General features: G+C 42.8%; 1 long non-coding RNA gene across 1 annotated transcript in view; it reads right to left on the bottom strand.

Moving 5' to 3' along the window:
- LOC146776256 (uncharacterized) overlaps positions 1-16576 on the bottom strand; it is an 84177-nt gene that overhangs the window by 50152 nt on the left and 17449 nt on the right. The window contains exon 2 of the long non-coding RNA XR_014972347.1: positions 1304-1402. This is a non-coding gene — a long non-coding RNA (uncharacterized LOC146776256). The remainder of the gene's footprint in view (positions 1-1303; positions 1403-16576) is intronic.

Below are 16576 nucleotides of genomic sequence, written 5' to 3'. Positions count from 1 at the left end.
ACACAGATTTTTGCTCTGTTTCCTGGGTATCCCCCAAGGTACGCCAACTTGGTCTGTACATGAAGAGTTAGGAGTTGATTATTTGGTGGACCAAGTGGCAATTAAACCCATACTTTGCTGGCTAAAGATATGCACATGCAGAGAGAAGGGTATTACCGCCTGATCTTAGCAGGTTTTGGAACATGGTAATAAAATCCCATGGATAGGTTCTATAAAGGAATACTTTCAGGCCATGGGAAGGCCTGACCTTTTTGTTTTTGCACATGTCACTTTAAGTCCCAGGGATGTTAACTTCACAAAAGACTTACACCATAAATTTGCCACTGTCCAGCATGAAAATATTGAGCTCAGCAAACCTACAGTGAGGGCTTATGTAATGTTAAAATCTGTGTCGGTATGGAGCCATTTCTTCTTGCACTTTCTAGTGCCCAAGACAGATTTTTGATTACACATTTAATTAACTTCACCATCTTCTAGCTTCTCTGCCTGGATTTCTTCCTCTAACTCAGAGACACTTGTGGCTGCGATCTCAGATCGCCACAGGACATGCTTCATTTTGTTTTATTGTGTAATTTGTTCTCAGTGCCTAGAAAACGTTTCTAACAGCCTTTATTAAGGAGTCTGAAGTTTAGGCAGGCCAAAGTGGCACTTTTGCACCTGCAGTTGTTACCAAACTTCCATACGCTTCATGCAGTGATATGTTTTAGTGGGCAGCTCATAGATCTAGGCTATCAAGAATAGATTGATCTTTCATTGCATTGTATTTATGAGGTCACTGTTGGCACAATGGGGTGTATTGTCCTAGATTTGTGTGGCTCCACTCTCTTGTCTTGTTTTTAATAAGTTGCGATGTTTTATCGGTATGTAATGATTTTTACATTGCATGACTGTTTTACTTTATCCTTTATGGATGTTTCTTTTCACCCAAATAATTAATTAATTATTATTGTTACTGATGGCTTAACTCCAATGGTTGAGCTTCTTATACTCCTTGCCTTGGTGTACTTTACATAGAATTTATTTGTGGCTCAACATTGCCTCCAGGGCCTTGGTTTCTGTCATTCCTCGGTGGATCCCAAATTGTATTTGCGGGTGGCTTAACAGTGCCTGTAGAGTTTGATCTTCTTTTGCAACTTAGTGGTCTCCATATAGTATTTAATCAGAATATAAAAAACGTGAGGCATAGGTCCATAGGGTGGACTTCATATTTAATTTACTGGTAGTCTAACAGCCCCTCTATGATTTCAGATTATGACACTCCTAGCTGAACACCATTTAGCATTTACTGGTGGCCAAACAATACCTCCAAGACTTTGACCGCTGCAACTCTGGAGTGAACTTCAACCAAGCCTGCAACAATGGGAACAAGCGCTCTCTCCAGACTTGGAAGCCCTTGAATATTCTACAAAAGAGAATAAAAGTAATCAATAGACACCATGAATTCAGAATAGCGACAAAGATTTGGCGCCTCCCAAATTCCAGACTCAATTAACCTTAACTATAAGTTACACTGGTTTGCAGATAATGCAGATAAGGTTATACCTCACCCTCCCTTTGCACCTAATTCCCTATGTGGAATGCTGCTACATGTCCCCATGAAAGGTTTGCAGCACATTCTCGACTCAGGCACAACACCAGGATACGCTATTTATAGGTGTCACATTTACCAACACCTTTCCTTGACCGTGCACAAGAAACAGAAAATCTATATGTACTCAACAACACAAAAAGCACATTTGGGCCCTACAAAGGGGCAGGAACGCTCTGTAGACATGTTACAACACAATATGAGACCTTACTTTAAAGTATGATTTACACCAGAAACATTTTCATGATTACAACAGAATGAATACAGATTTTGAGTCATGGGAATTCCATCCTTTGTTATTGAAAATATAGGAACGGGTTTAAAAATAAGACCTATAAAGAGAACCAATTCAGTCCTGAAACTTAATAAATATTTTATTCTGGAACGAAATGCATGAATTAATCGTTTTCCTAAGCAGCCTTGGTTTTTAGTCACAAAAGAAAAAACAAAAATCACAACTCAAGTTAAACTTATGGTAAAAAAACTTGATGAAGGTGGAAGTCCTGGCTGCTCTGCTTCTGTTGACTTCCACCAAACTACCCTAAGCACTGGGAATTGATGTGGGGATGCAAACAGGCCAAAGTGATACGTAGATGTTATAAAGCCATTTTGCAAGGCACCATAACAGAGGGAGTATACAACTTCAAACAAATTTTGTGTCCCTTCTGAGGAAAAAACTGTAGGAGATTCATAAAGAAACAAAAGTAAATTTAAAAGCTCTTAAAATCTCTGAGAAATATGACATTTTCGTTGGTGGACTGGATTAACCTTGTCAATTGCTTTGAACAGTAGTCTGGTGTACACTATGAAGAAATGTGTCACTTCCAGTACAAATGAGCCTGCTTGGAGCAAAACGCTTTCACCTGTACATTACCTGAAGATCCAAATCAGAATTATATAGAAACACCAGAGATATTGGTGATTTCATATAAAAGAGCAAAGGACCAAAATGGCTGTGATAATTTATTTCTATTGTGAATCAAACATTCAATTCCTCCGGTCCTCATGAAGTCTTAATTAGGGCCAGAGTATGGCCTATATGGTTCATGATAACTCACCTTCAGTCAACATTATTGCCTTATTAAAGTCATGTCCAAAACTTTATTATTGAACTTCCAATTATATCATTTGAATTGGATGTTAGGAACATGATGGCATGCTGAATAAACCCACTTGCATCACTTAGGCAGCTTCTTAAATAGTAGTCTCATTACTTGTCCCAAACAGATGTGTTTATGCATTGGGAAACAAAGTGGGAGGTTCTGTGAAAATATTCTACCATTATTTGTTAAGTTCTAGAGGAGGAAGCTAGATGATTACATTAATTTCAACATCATATACTTAAAAATGGCAATGATAATGCTTAAATATGTGCAAGGCAGTAAACACTCTATTTAAAGGAAATTGCAAATCTAAAAGAATGCTAAGGAGACACTAAAAAGCAGAAATGCTGCCCAGCACAACAACACACAGCAACCTCAACCACATGAAAATCAAAAATGGAGCTGGGTGTTCACAGTTCTGTTTACTTCAACTAGGCTTCTACTCTGGGGATCAAAGACTAAGATGTCCAATGGATCTATGAGAATCTTCCCAGGTTGCCTAGGACCTTGTACATGCTGGGTATGGTAACAATGTGTATTGGTTTTAATGTATAACTCTCATACAAATCTGGTCTATTAAATTGATAGCCATTAAAGTTTACTGCTCCTTTACTATTAGGTTATTACGGAGCGTGTCTGGCCATCCAAATGTTGACTTACAGATTAATAAAGTACATACTCTTAAAAAGCAAAATTGATAACTGAAAATTTTAAAATGCTCCATAAATGTGAAGGAATTTGAAATTGGAGGTTACAAATGTGGGGACAGATATACTGAGTGTTGTCATGAAACATAGCAGCAACCACAGTTGTGTTATGTCAAAAAGCTGGAGAGAAAGTGACGTTTAAATTATGACATTGTTCTTCTCTCCCCCCAGAGGGTTCCCTTCCAGTACACAAGTTATGATGCTATAATGTCCCACTTGTGTATGTTCTGCATAGTGCAGAAGACATGCAAAGTTGGAAAAGTGTGGAGACTTTTAATAGTTGCTCCACCTTTATGTCTGCCTTAGGAAGGTGTAAACTTTTGGAGCAAATCCTGGTCTTAAAATGTTTGTAGACAGGGATTTCTTTCAAGATCTATGGGTGGTTGCATTATAATGCCAATGTACAATCCAAGGTGCAGCCTCTTAAGCAAAGTAGCACAAATTAATGCATAGCATTAGTTTGTCTTACTTACAGCAACTTTCCAATGCAAGTCATAAAAGTAATCCCACCACAACACTTTGCAACATGTCTGCTTCACTTTTGTGACACAAACCACACATGCATTAAGTGTTAGTAAATTTGGGCCTATGTTGTAAAGTTTAGCTTGATTCGTGGGAGTAGCATAAGCACAGAAACAGAAAACTGTTGTATGGATGATTGGTGTCCTCTATTAAAACATTAATATGCACTTTCATAAAGAGAGCATGTGTTAGGAGCAAAAAATTGAATGTGATATGCTGGAGTACAGAATATCACTTTATGAGAAATAAAACACATTTTTCCTATAAAAATGATAATTTAAATTTACATTTTTCTATCTGTTTTGTTTATGAATTAACCACAATATTTAATCATTTATATGTTTGATTTGTATTTGTTTCTGTAGTTCGTGAGTATTGTTTGAGGCTTAAGTTGTAGAACTTGATTATGCCAGAGTGTCTGACTTCCAATTTTCAAACATCATTCAGTGGGAGTCCACCGAAGTCAAAAAGTTAAGAAAAGATAGATAAATGGATGGTAAATATAATGATAATCACTGTTTTATACTTGTAGCTTCCCTATTCAAAGCAGTTAAGTACTAGGTAAAGATGTTTATTTTCTCTTACTAGATTCTAAGACAAGGGGTATAAATGGTAGATTTAGTTCTGACATTGTGATAAAATACAGTTATCACTCTTTTGTTAGATTAGTGGTGCTAGAATACTTTTCTTTTTTATCAGCACCACATTTTAGGCATTATACCAGATTTATAATGACCCCTATGATGGAGAAAATTGTTTTCCCAGCATCTCAGTTTATGAGCCAAAGGCTGTGCCAAAATCTTTCCTATGAGGTAATTGGAGCGTTGGTGGACCTTTGTGTACCATAAGCCTCTGCTTTGGTCAACCAAATGGAACTGCTCTTCTTGAATTAGAAAATGTGAAAAATTGCTGAGCTGCCCACCCAGCCATAAATAGTATTGCCAAGTAAGGGGAGTAGATCTAACATGCCTATTGGGATGTAAAATGTAGAGGATAAATGGCTTGAGATTATTGAATCTATAAACACAACATATGATGCACAACAGACTGTAAATTAGTAAAGGCAACAATTGATTACCAGGGGGAATTACAGAACTCTTAACCCCTTCTGTGCTAATGACGGAATGGTTCCGTCATGAGCACCGGTGCTCCTGTGCTCGTGATGGAACCATTCCGTCATGAGGGCAGGGGCACGAAATCCCTCTGCTGCAAACAGCAGAGGGATTTCCATTTTTTGGGGGGGGCCACAGGAGGTGGGGAAACCTTCCCCAACCTCCAAAGGCCCCTCACTGGTTTTCAATTTAATGACGATCGCGCTTGGCGCGCTGTCGTCATTAGATTGAAAACGAAACTGAAACTTTGTTACAGTTGTAGTGTTTGAGTGCTTGTGGGGCTATCTCAGCCCCCAGCACCGAACCATTTGGGAGAGGTATCGTTGGAAAGGAGAGTATCTCCCCTTTCCAATGGTACCCCTCCCTAGTGGATCCCTGTTTGGGGATCCACCCACTAGGCCCCAGGGAGGGGGGAGTGGCCCCTTGGGCAAGGGCCTTTGCTCCCCCGATATTTATGGGGCTAAATTCAGTCTTCCTGCCCCCCCTGGGGGGCAGATGGGGGCAACAGGCCCACTAGACATCAGGGTTTTTTATTAACGATTAATTTAGGGGTGTGGGCTGCCAAAGATGGGCATGCCAATGCCCCCATCCCTCCCCCCCACAAAATTCCAGTCTTTCTGCCCCTTGGGGGACAGAAATCACCCTAGACGCCAGGGACTTCTTTTTATGCGCCAGGGGTAGGGGCTGCCCAGAATGGGCATGCCAAAGCCCCCACCCTAACCCCCCAAAGTAAGAGGAGGACTTTCTGCCCTCCCAAGAGGCAAATTGGGGGCAATAACCCCCGATCTGCCCCCCGAGGGGCAGAAAGCCCACTAGGCCCCAGGGATTTTTTTTTTATATATACGTAGGGGTGGGGGCTGCCCAGAATTGTCATTCAAATACCCTCACCCAAAAGAAAAAATGTTACAGTCTTTCTGCCCCTCCTGGAAGGCAGGTGGGGCAATAGCCTCCGGGCGGGCAGAAAGCCCACTAGGTACCAGGGATTTTTATTTTTCCAAAGTTCGGGGCATGGGCTGCCCAGAATGGCATGCGAATGCCCCGACCCCCACAAAATATGCCAGTCTTTCTGTCCCCCCCACAGGAAGCAGATAGGGGTAGTAGCCTCTGATCTGCCCCCGGGGCTGGCAGAGAGCCACGAGGCAGCAGCAATTATGCTGGCCTTCTTTATATGTAGGGGTGGGGGCTGCCCAGAATGGGCATCCCAATGTCCCCACTCACCCAAACAAAATAGCCAGTCTTTCTGCCCCTCTTGGTTGCATATCAGAGCAATAGTCCCCGATTTCCAGGAGACCTGGGGGAAGGCTGGGTGGTAGGAAATTTGTGTCAGCCTGGTGATGCCACAACTTTCCCACACAAAAATGTGTGGAAAAAATTATTTTTTCTGCTAAATTTGAGGTTTGCAGGGAATTCTGGGTAAGAAAACGTTGGGGGATCCATGCAAGCCATACCTCCCTGGAATCCCCTGGGTGCCTAGTTTTAAAAAATGTATAGGTTTGCTTGGTTTCCTTAGGTGCCGGCAGAGCTAGGGTTCAGAATCGACAGCTAGGCACTTTGCAAAAGAAGGGTCAGTTTTCACTGTGAAAATGTGGTGTGCCCACGTTGCGTTTTGGGACATTTCCTGCCGCGGGCACAAGGCCTACCCACACAAGTGAGGTACCATTTTTCTTGGAAGACTTTGGGGAATGCGGGATGGGTGGAATTTTGTGGATCCACGCAGATTCCAGAACTTTCCACCACAGAAATGTGAAGAAAATGTGTTTTTTTTTACAAATGTTTAGGTTTGCAAGGGATTCTGGGTAACAGAACCTGGTGAGAGCCAGTCAAGTTACCCCATCCTGGATTCCCCTGGGTGTCTAGGTTTCAAACATGTATAGGTTTGCTATGTTTCCCTAGTTGCCGGCAAAGCTAGGGTTCAAAATCTACAGCTAGGCACTTTGCAAAAAAAAGGGTCGGATTTCACAGTGAAAATGTGGTGTGTCCACGTTGCGTTTTGGTCCGTTTCCTGTCGCGGGCACTAGGCCTACCCACACAAGTGAGGTACCATTATCCTCGGAAGATTTTGGAGCACGCGGTGTTGGGGTAATTTTGTGGATCCACGCAGATTCCAGAACTTTCCACCACAGAAATGTGAGGAAAATGTGTAAAATTTGAGGTTTGCAAGGGATTCTAGGTATTAGAACCTGGTGAGAGCCAGTCAAGTCACCCCATCCTGGATTACCCTGGGTGTCTAGTTTTCAAAAATGTATAGGTTTGTAAGGTTTCCCTAGGTGCCGGCAGAGCTAGGGTTCAAAATATACAGCTAGGCACTCTACAAAAAAGGGTCAGTTTTCACTGTAAAAATAAAGTGTTTCCACCTTGCGTTTTGAGCCGTTTCCTGTTGCGGGCACTAGGCCTACCCACACAGGTGAGGTACAATTTTTATTGGGAGACTTAGGGTAAGACAGAATTGTCGAGCAACTGTTATTACCTTTTGACTTTCGATGCATTTCTGCCTTCCAAATGAAAGACAATGTGTAAAAAAGAAGTCATTTTGAAAAATGACCTATAATTCTCATGCTAGTATGGGTACTCACAATTCGGAAATGTGCAAATATTTACTGTTTCTAAACTCGATATTTTGTTCCAATTTCAGCAATACATAGGTGTCTTTCATACCGATTTTTCCATGTATATATTTTCCCAAATGAATTGCCATATACTCGGTACATAATAAAAAACCATTGCAAGACGCTGCTCAGTTACTGGCTCTGGGTTCGTCGGATTCTTGGTAAACCTACAAGTCCTATATATCCTCACAACCAGAATGGTCCTGCGGATGTAACGGTATATTGCTTTCAAACAGCTGTCATAATTAAAAGAAGTTACAGGTGAAAACGTTGACACAAATGGCTGTTTTTTTCAACTAATTTTCAATTTTTCCTATATTCAACGGTTAGTTTCTATAAAGAAACCTTGAAGGATCTACAAAAATGACCCCTTGCTGAATTCAGAATGTTGTCTACTTTTCTAAAAATGTATAGCTTTCCAGGATCCATTATTGCTTTTATACCCATTTTCTACCATTAACTGGAAAGAGGCTGAAAGCACAAAAAATAGCAAAATAGGACATGTCCCAGAAAAATGCCAAAACTGTGTAAAGAATTTTGGTTTTCTGACAAAAGTGTCCTTGTCCCTGAAAGCTGGGAAGATGTTGATTTCAGCACCACAACCCCTTTTTTGATACCATTTGCAGGGGAAAAAAAACAGACGCTTTAATCTGTAGTCCTTTTTTCCCATTTTTCCATTAGATGTTGGACAAAAAGGATGCAAATTTGGAGTGGATAGCTTATGTGGTCAAAAAGTTACAGGGGCCTAAGCACAAACTACCCCAAATAGCCAAAAAAATGCTTAGCACAGGGGGGGGAAAGGCCTAGCAGCGAAGGGGTTAATGTTTGGAGAGTCATCTTGGGTAACATTCTGAAAGTAATTTATGCTCACAAGGCCCTGTTAAATTTAGTTACTACAGACATAATTGTAAGAAAATGGGTTCTTATTAGTAGGGGTGGATGTGACTCCTTTTACCAATAAATTCAAACTCCTGTCAGATTAAACATAATTTCACTAATTGAAGTCTTAGTTCAACCCCTGGTAGCTATGGCACAGAGTAGATAGGCTTAACCTAGGAAAAGTGTGAAACATATTTAGAAGTACCCAATCAATTAAAAAATCAAAACACAACACAATAAAAATCTCACAACCAGTTTCAAAAATTCAAGAAACTTTTAATGAGAACAAGGACACAAAAATGACATAAATCAAATAAGGGAAACCAGGGATATGATTTTTAAAAACGTTATAGAGCAAAAAGTGCCAGATAAAGTAAATCATCAACCAGAAGCCACTGCTCGATGAAATCAGGATCTAGGTAGGATTTCAGACTGACTGCGATGGAGAAGTTGTTGGATATACTAAGTGCCAGAATATGACTTTGGGTTCACCGCGGCGCAGCGTTCACCCTGCCGCCACACCACCATAGCAGAGGTCAGCCTGCCAGCCAAATTAGGAGTTTCCTCCTGTCTGGCGGGCTTGTTTTTTGACATTTCCATGGTGGTGCCCTGAAAATGGGCACCGCAATGGGAATGCCAAAAACAGTCCTCACCGGCATGGACTGTAAAGTCCACGCTGAGCAGGAACTGGTGTGCATGCATACAGGGGGGCACATGTTGTGCCCCCCTGTGTGCATCCACAGGGCATGAGGCACCAGTGTTTCCTCTCTGCCACGGTTTTCATGTCAGTGTAACCGCTGAGAAAAACGTGGCAGAGAGGAAATTGTAATATGCTTAGCGGGATTGCTACAACACGGGTTGAGATGGGTCTGTGGCAATCTGACTGCCCATATCATAATAGGGGGGAATTGCCATGCCCCTTCGAGACTGGCGGTCCGCTCGTAATCAATAAAAATATCAATGCATTATAAATTAAAACAAATTATATTACAAAGTGTGTTAGAAGTCATACAACAAAATGTAATAACATTGTATTGAAAATACAGCATGGCAGTATTGCACTTAAGAAGAGGGTGCTACCCCGTCATAGTCTGGTTAATTCTAGTAATCCAGTTGTTTCCTAAGGCAAATCACGGACCACAGATAACTATATACCTAGCAACAAATTGGTAGAGATGTTAATTGTTGCAGAACCAATAAGGCAGGGTGGCACTGTTAGAAATTATGGTCACATAAAATAGGCAGAACGGACGGGTCCTGAGTGACATTCTGAGAACAAGAACGAAGTTAGAGTTGTCTATGTTAGTCAGACCATGAGGTGAAAATTATCCTATTTTTGAGAGCTGCCCCATCTACAATGTTTTGTAATATATGGAGTGAATCCCTATTAACTATTGTAAATATGGTTGCCTTTAGAAAAATGCTGTTTTATGTATTTTAGGTAGACAAAATAAAAAGTACAATGATTTACATTGAAGAAAAATATCTTTATTTATAACTTCGAAACTATTTACATGTACCGAAATTTGCACCCTGAGAACTTATGTAAATAATATTATTAATACCCGTGGTTAATAGTTACATAGTTAGAGGAGCATTTAATATGCTATGTGATCCACCGGTGTTTATTTGAGATGCACTGTAATTTGGTGTTGGAACAAATGCATTGGCACAGAAAGCCTTGCTTCAGGTGGCTACTCACCAAACATCAAGTGGGAGTTTGTTTTTGAAAAACAAAATACTAATGAACCTGACACCCTTGTATTTTTCTATAAGGGCCTGGCGGGTCATTACTATTTCTTTCTGTTTGAGACCACCATGCAGCCCCAATCAGAAAAAAAGCTTCCATCCGTCGGCTCTATATAAGGAGGGAATCCTGATGTGTATACACAGATGGCCAGGAAGCCAGTGTAAGGTTTCCAATGATGGAGCCAGTGGAGGCACTGCCACTGGAGACCTGATGTTCCACCCAACTCAAAATAAAGCAGGCAGACTGATAGTTGAAGGACAGGGTGCACCATCAGTTTTGTGGCAGAGCACCTGTCCACTAAATTCAAAATGGAGCCCTTAATTACTAGAGGACAGACTTTGTTTTGGGGGTATTCAGCAACTCCAAACATGGGCCTGGTTTTTTTTTTGCATTTGGCCAATGGGTGTCATGCCTCATTAAAACATTATGTGTACCATAGCCTTACACAGTGCTACATACATGCCCCCTTACTATGTGATTCCTAGACGGAGGATTTAGAGATTCTTTTCTCCCTAGAAAGGAGGCCGTCACATCAAAAATCTGGTGAAATGTGCTTGTTGGATCATACATCTATTGGTCTCCAATGGCCACTTGATTATCTGACCATGTTTATTATAAATATTAATATGATTAGCTACACAAGTTGTTATTTCGGAGTCCTTGATCCTGTACAAAGGGCAACATTTGTTCAGACACTACATACCAAGCAAAGAGCTTGTTATGTGTAGGAAAGTGACCTTTTTGTATGGTCACCCCCCACTTTATGTCCCAATGCTGATGATTATGACTCTGAAAGTGCACTGGACCCTGCTGCCCAGGCCCCAATGTCAGTGCTCTCTCCCTACAACTGATATGTGTAAATTGGTAACCCCAATGCATTCCTATGAGAGGGCAGCCTCACAGTAGTGAGAAACCAAATAGGCTGTCTGTCACTACCAGGACATGCCACACAGTTAAAGCACATGTCCTACCTTTTACCTACACCGCACCATGCCGATTGGGCTAGCTAGGGCCTACTTTCAGGGGGACTGATATGTATTAAAAGGGGAGTCACAGACGTGTCAACCATTTTATGTGCCACGTCACAGCGGCAGTTAACTGCACGCGCAGGCCCCGCAAAGGTTTCAAAGGCTACTTTTTTTTTAAATTGATTTTCACAAATTATAAACATGGTTACAGTGCAGTATAGAGTATGACATATTATAAAGTAAATACATGTCAAGGTTCAGACATAAATATGCAAGGTTAACATTGAGTACAATAGACCAGTCCTACAATGGGGCAGAAAGCACACATATTGAGGTTACAAACCCTGCGGTGTCCCAGCGGTCTCGGGTGTATCCTCCTCCACTCCATCCAATGCAGGAGTGTGTTGTGGCAATGTTGAAATGCCACCAGTGTCCTGTGAGGCCCGCAGGTAGGAATGGAATGGTTGCCATATGTCGAGGGGCCTAGCAGTGGGTGGCTGTAACTGTGCATAAATATCGCTGTTAGTGTTGCAATAGGTCATACTGTGCAGCCATGTGTGTACTGTAGGTGTGAGTTTAATACCCCAATTAATGGCCACTTCACGTTTGGTGATGGGCAGTGCGATGGCGACAAACCGTTGTTTGGGTTTGAGGTGGTCATGTGTGTACCTAAGCAGTGCCATCAGTGGCTTGGATGTGATCACCATCTCTATCATTCGGGAGATTTCCCCAAAAACTGCTGTCCAGTAACCCATTATTTTAGCGAATGTCCACTTAATATGCGCAAAGTCCACCTCTGGGGAGTGACATTTGGGGCAAGAATGTGACTGAGATGGGTCGATACGATGTAGTGCACTGGGTGTCTTATACGCCCTCCAAATAATTAAAAGTGCAGCAGTTTGTGCCGGTGGTTGGGTGAACCATGGCGCATTTGTGTGCAACATCTACCCCACTGTATAACAGTAATAGGGTGGCCAAGGTCCTGCTCCTAGGCCGCACCCACCCTGGAGTCCCAGGACATCAGCAAGAACACTGCAGCCTTATACATTCTGGCCATAAGGTGGGTCCAATCCCCTTCTTTGATGATGCCCATCAGGATTGGGAATTCAGTGGGTTCTAATGGATAGCTGAAAGGATGAGCTTTTAGGACTCTCTGAATTCTCTGTAAAACAAAGTGGTTCATGACTGTAGCCTAGTGGAAGCGGGGGTCCTCCATGCATGAGAAGACGTGCCCTTTAGGGAATAGATCTCCAAATGTTACCAAATGAAATTTAGCTAGCGTAAGCTTTACAAGTGTCTCCTGCAGAATAGGGATCCAGCCAATTCCCACTAGCGGTATTTTGGGTGAGTACAGAATACGTAATCCACTTATGCTTAATAATTTGTGCCAAGCCCAACTAGATGTCGTGAGCGTTTGGATGTCGTGCCTGTCCCGCAGGAACCCAACTGGCAGCAGGGTGCTAAGGAGTGCCTGGAGCGCCAGATCTGCCTCCGGCCTGAAATAGGGAATCCTGACATCCGCATGGTACCAGTGCCAAGTAAAGCTCGCCTGGGCTACCAAGTAATAGATATGAAAATTTGGTACCCCAAACCCGCTCTCATATGGCAGTATTAGTGTTTCCCAGCTAATACGAGGTTGTTTACCGCCCCGCACCAGCAGTAAACAACCTCGTTGGGTCTCGAAGGCTTGAGAAGAAGCTGTTATATAACGGAATTGGGATGTTGTGGAGGAGATATAGAAATTGAGGGAGGACAACCATTTTAATAATGGCTATTCTTCCCGGCATTGACAGGGGTAGCATCAACCATCGCTCTATATTGCGTCCCAACTTTTCCATTACCGGACCATAGTTTAACTGGAGGAAACGATCCTCATCTCTGTGTATGTGAATTCCTAGGTATTTAACAGAGTCTGCACACCACTTTAATAGATACTCCGCAAGCTTGCCACAGGGTGCTTCTGTCATCTTAAACACCTCCGATTTCTCCCAATTGATGCATAACCCGGACAGGGTGCCATATCTTGTCACTTAAGCAGAAGTGGCACCAAATTAAAATTCGGGTGTTGTACGTTAATATAATGTCATCTGCATATAGTGTAAGCAGTAGGGGTCCAGTGTTAAACTGTAGGCCCCAATGATTGTGCCGCTCTTGCAGGTGGCGCACCAGCGAATCCAATGCCAACACAAACAATAGGGGGGAGAGCGGGCATCCCTTCCATGTTCCCCGTGTAAGTTGAAACTTGGCCGACAGTGTACCATTAAGGCATATGCGCACCATGGGTTGTGTATATAGTAATTTAATGACCGCTAAAAATAGTACAGCACACCCAGGCGACCCAGCGTGGTGTACAGAAAAGGCCACTCGAGTGAGTCGAAAACCTTTTCCGCGTCAAGCAGCACAACAGCTGCTGGGACCGACGGTGATATTCTATGCAGTGTGGTGAACAACGTACGAAGATTGAGCGCTGTTGATTTGTGAGGAATAAATCCCGATTGAGCGGGTGAGATCAGTTTTTCAACAATTAGGGCAAGCCTCATTCATAATATTTTATCTAGAATCTTATTATCAAAATTTTAAAGTGACAGCGGTCTTTAAGAACCATATTTCAGTGGATCCTTTCCGGATTTCAGAAATAGGATTATAACCGCCTCTCTCAGAGAAGGCGGGAGCACACTGGTCTCCAACACCTCTTGGTACACATCTATAAGTTATGGCACGAGGATAGCATTGTACATCTCATAAAAGCATCCAGAGAACCCATCGAGCTCCGGTGCCTTAGAACCACCCACTGAATCAATAGCTTCAATCACCTCGTCGTCCGAGAAGGGCTCGGCCAAGAACTCCTGTGTGCTTTTTCCATCCAGACTAATGAGATCTCATCTAAGTAGTCACTGTACGCCAGTGGGTGCACCCCAGTGGCTCTGGAGATTTATAATGTGGTGTAATATGTGAGCACCTCTCCAAGAATTCCCACCTTGCCAGTTATCTGTGAGTCGTTGCATCCCGTCAGCTCAGCTATGTATGTCGGCTTATGGGACTACTTCATTAGTCTGACAAGTGTCCTGCCCGGCCGTTCACCTTCCCCATATTGCCTAGAAATTGCATGCTTGCAGAGATAATGTGCCTCTCGCGCTGCTGCTTCTCGAAACTCTGTCAGAAGAGCTTCACGACGTTACAGACCCGGGGACCAAGGGGTTGCGTATCCAGTTGGTCAAGTTCTGCTAGCTGCGCTTCTATTCGTGTGAGTGTGGGATGTATGTCGATACAATGCAAACATTTACAACGCATGCCTTTACAATGCAGTTTTTACATCGCAACATCCATTACAACGCATGATTTTACATCACATGCCATCACAACACATTTTAGAAACTACATTTACAACACATTTCATTACAACACATACCATTGCAACGCATACCATTACAACACACATTACTTTTAGAGCAACAGTAGGGTAAGTGTTGGAGAGTGTAGGTATAAGAATTACTATTCCCACTCCAGTTAGTGCAACAGTAGGGTAAGTGTTGGATGGCATAGGGGTAAAAATTACAATTCCCACTCCAGTGAGTGCAACAGTAGGGTAAGCGTTGGATAGTGTAGGGGTAAAATTACTATTCCCACTCCAGTGAGTGCAACAGTAGGGTAAGTGTTGGATAGGGGAGGGGTAAAAATTACTATTCCCCATTACTTACCTTATATTGCGTTGTAATGGTATGCGTTGTAGTGACATACGTTGTAATGACATGCGTTGTAATGGCATGTGATGTAAAGGATGTTGCGTTGTAATGACTGTGTTGTAAAGGTAGTGCGATGTAATGACTGCGTTATAAAGGTTGTTACCCGTGAGTGTGCGTCTCAGACCGCTGAGTACACCTGTGCTCTTTAATATACACACGCCCCTGGCATAAGCCTTAAAAGCCTCCCATAGTGTGGCCTTGGATGTCACCGTACCCATGTTCAGTGTTTTATAGTCACTTATTCCAGTGCTCAGTTCTGATGCAAATACCGTGTCTCTCAGGGCCATGACAGAGATTCTCCATGGTCATTCTACCCCCCCTGCGCGTGGATCTATCAGCTGTATTACGACAGGGGAATGTTCCGACAGTGTGACCCATAGCGCCCCCTCCTGCAGAAAAGCACCAGTAATCCAACCGAGTCCATGTGTTGTACGGTGCAGAGAAGTGTGTGTACCGGTCCTAATTGGGGCTGTTGTGTCTCCACGCATCCACCAGCCTGTAACTGTCAATGATATCTAGCAGCACTCTCCTTGCCCTGGGCTTTGTATCTGCCGTGGTTGCAGTGCTGTCACGCTTTGGATCTAGTAGTAGGTTAAAATCCCCACCAAGGCAGATTTGGTACGTCCCCATTCGCTCAATGTGCGAGTGAATGGAATCAAACAAATGTTATGTTATTATGTTATGTTATCAATATCGCCACACCACTTGCATACGAGCTATAGCCAGCAAAATACCGACACGCCCCCCAATTAATTGCCAGTGGAGACTTCGCTGAAGGCACCAGGTGAGTTTCTTGTATAAATGCACTGTCCACCTGGTGGCATTGCAAATAGTTGGTTACTTGCTTACATTTGCGGGCATTATTAAGGCCCCTTACATTTCAGGACATCAAGACAACATTAGCTTTCGGGTGTACCTTGTTAACCATAACCTATATCTTGGTTACTAAATGTGCCTGCATCCAAATAACTATTACTGCACTGTACTTGAACATCTCGACTAAGCCATATTGCCAACAGTTGCTTGAGATCCCAACTTCCCCCCACCCACCTCCCATTCCCCATACCAAACTTCAGGGGAAAGTTCCAACTGCTAAATGTAAATGAAAAACCAGTGATAAACAATACAGCGCCAAATCAAACAGGTGCATCCGCACTCTGGGGTTACAACGCCATGCCGCTCTCATTGTACTTGGCGCATACGCGTCTGAAGGAATGAATATAGTCCTTTCCCGGGGAACATCCACCTCAGTCCAATCTTGTTATGCAAGAACCTGGTCTAGGCTTTGCAACCTGTGCACAGTCACAAATCAGCTAATGTCAGTTTAAGGGACAAGTGGTTTGTCTAACTGGCCATGAAGAGATCAACACTTACACCTGAGTCCAGATAATTCTGTGAGTGCTGTGGGGAAGGCATTCTTTGCTGCCGCCCCGACTTGGAGTAATACTGGCAAAATTACTGGGCCTCATGGGGAGAGTCAAATTTTCAGTAGCGTCCATCCACATCCACCTTTAGCCGTGCAGGATACAACATCCCATAGCGCAGCCCCAGTTTTCAGAGATTCACCTTCACCCCGGCATATTTTTGTCTTGCTTCCT

This window comes from Triturus cristatus, chromosome 12 (genome assembly GCF_964204655.1).
Source record: "Triturus cristatus chromosome 12, aTriCri1.1, whole genome shotgun sequence".
Lineage (NCBI taxonomy): Eukaryota > Metazoa > Chordata > Amphibia > Caudata > Salamandridae > Triturus > Triturus cristatus.
Note: the sequence above shows the minus strand (reverse complement) of the source record. Positions and strands in the feature narration are given on the sequence as shown.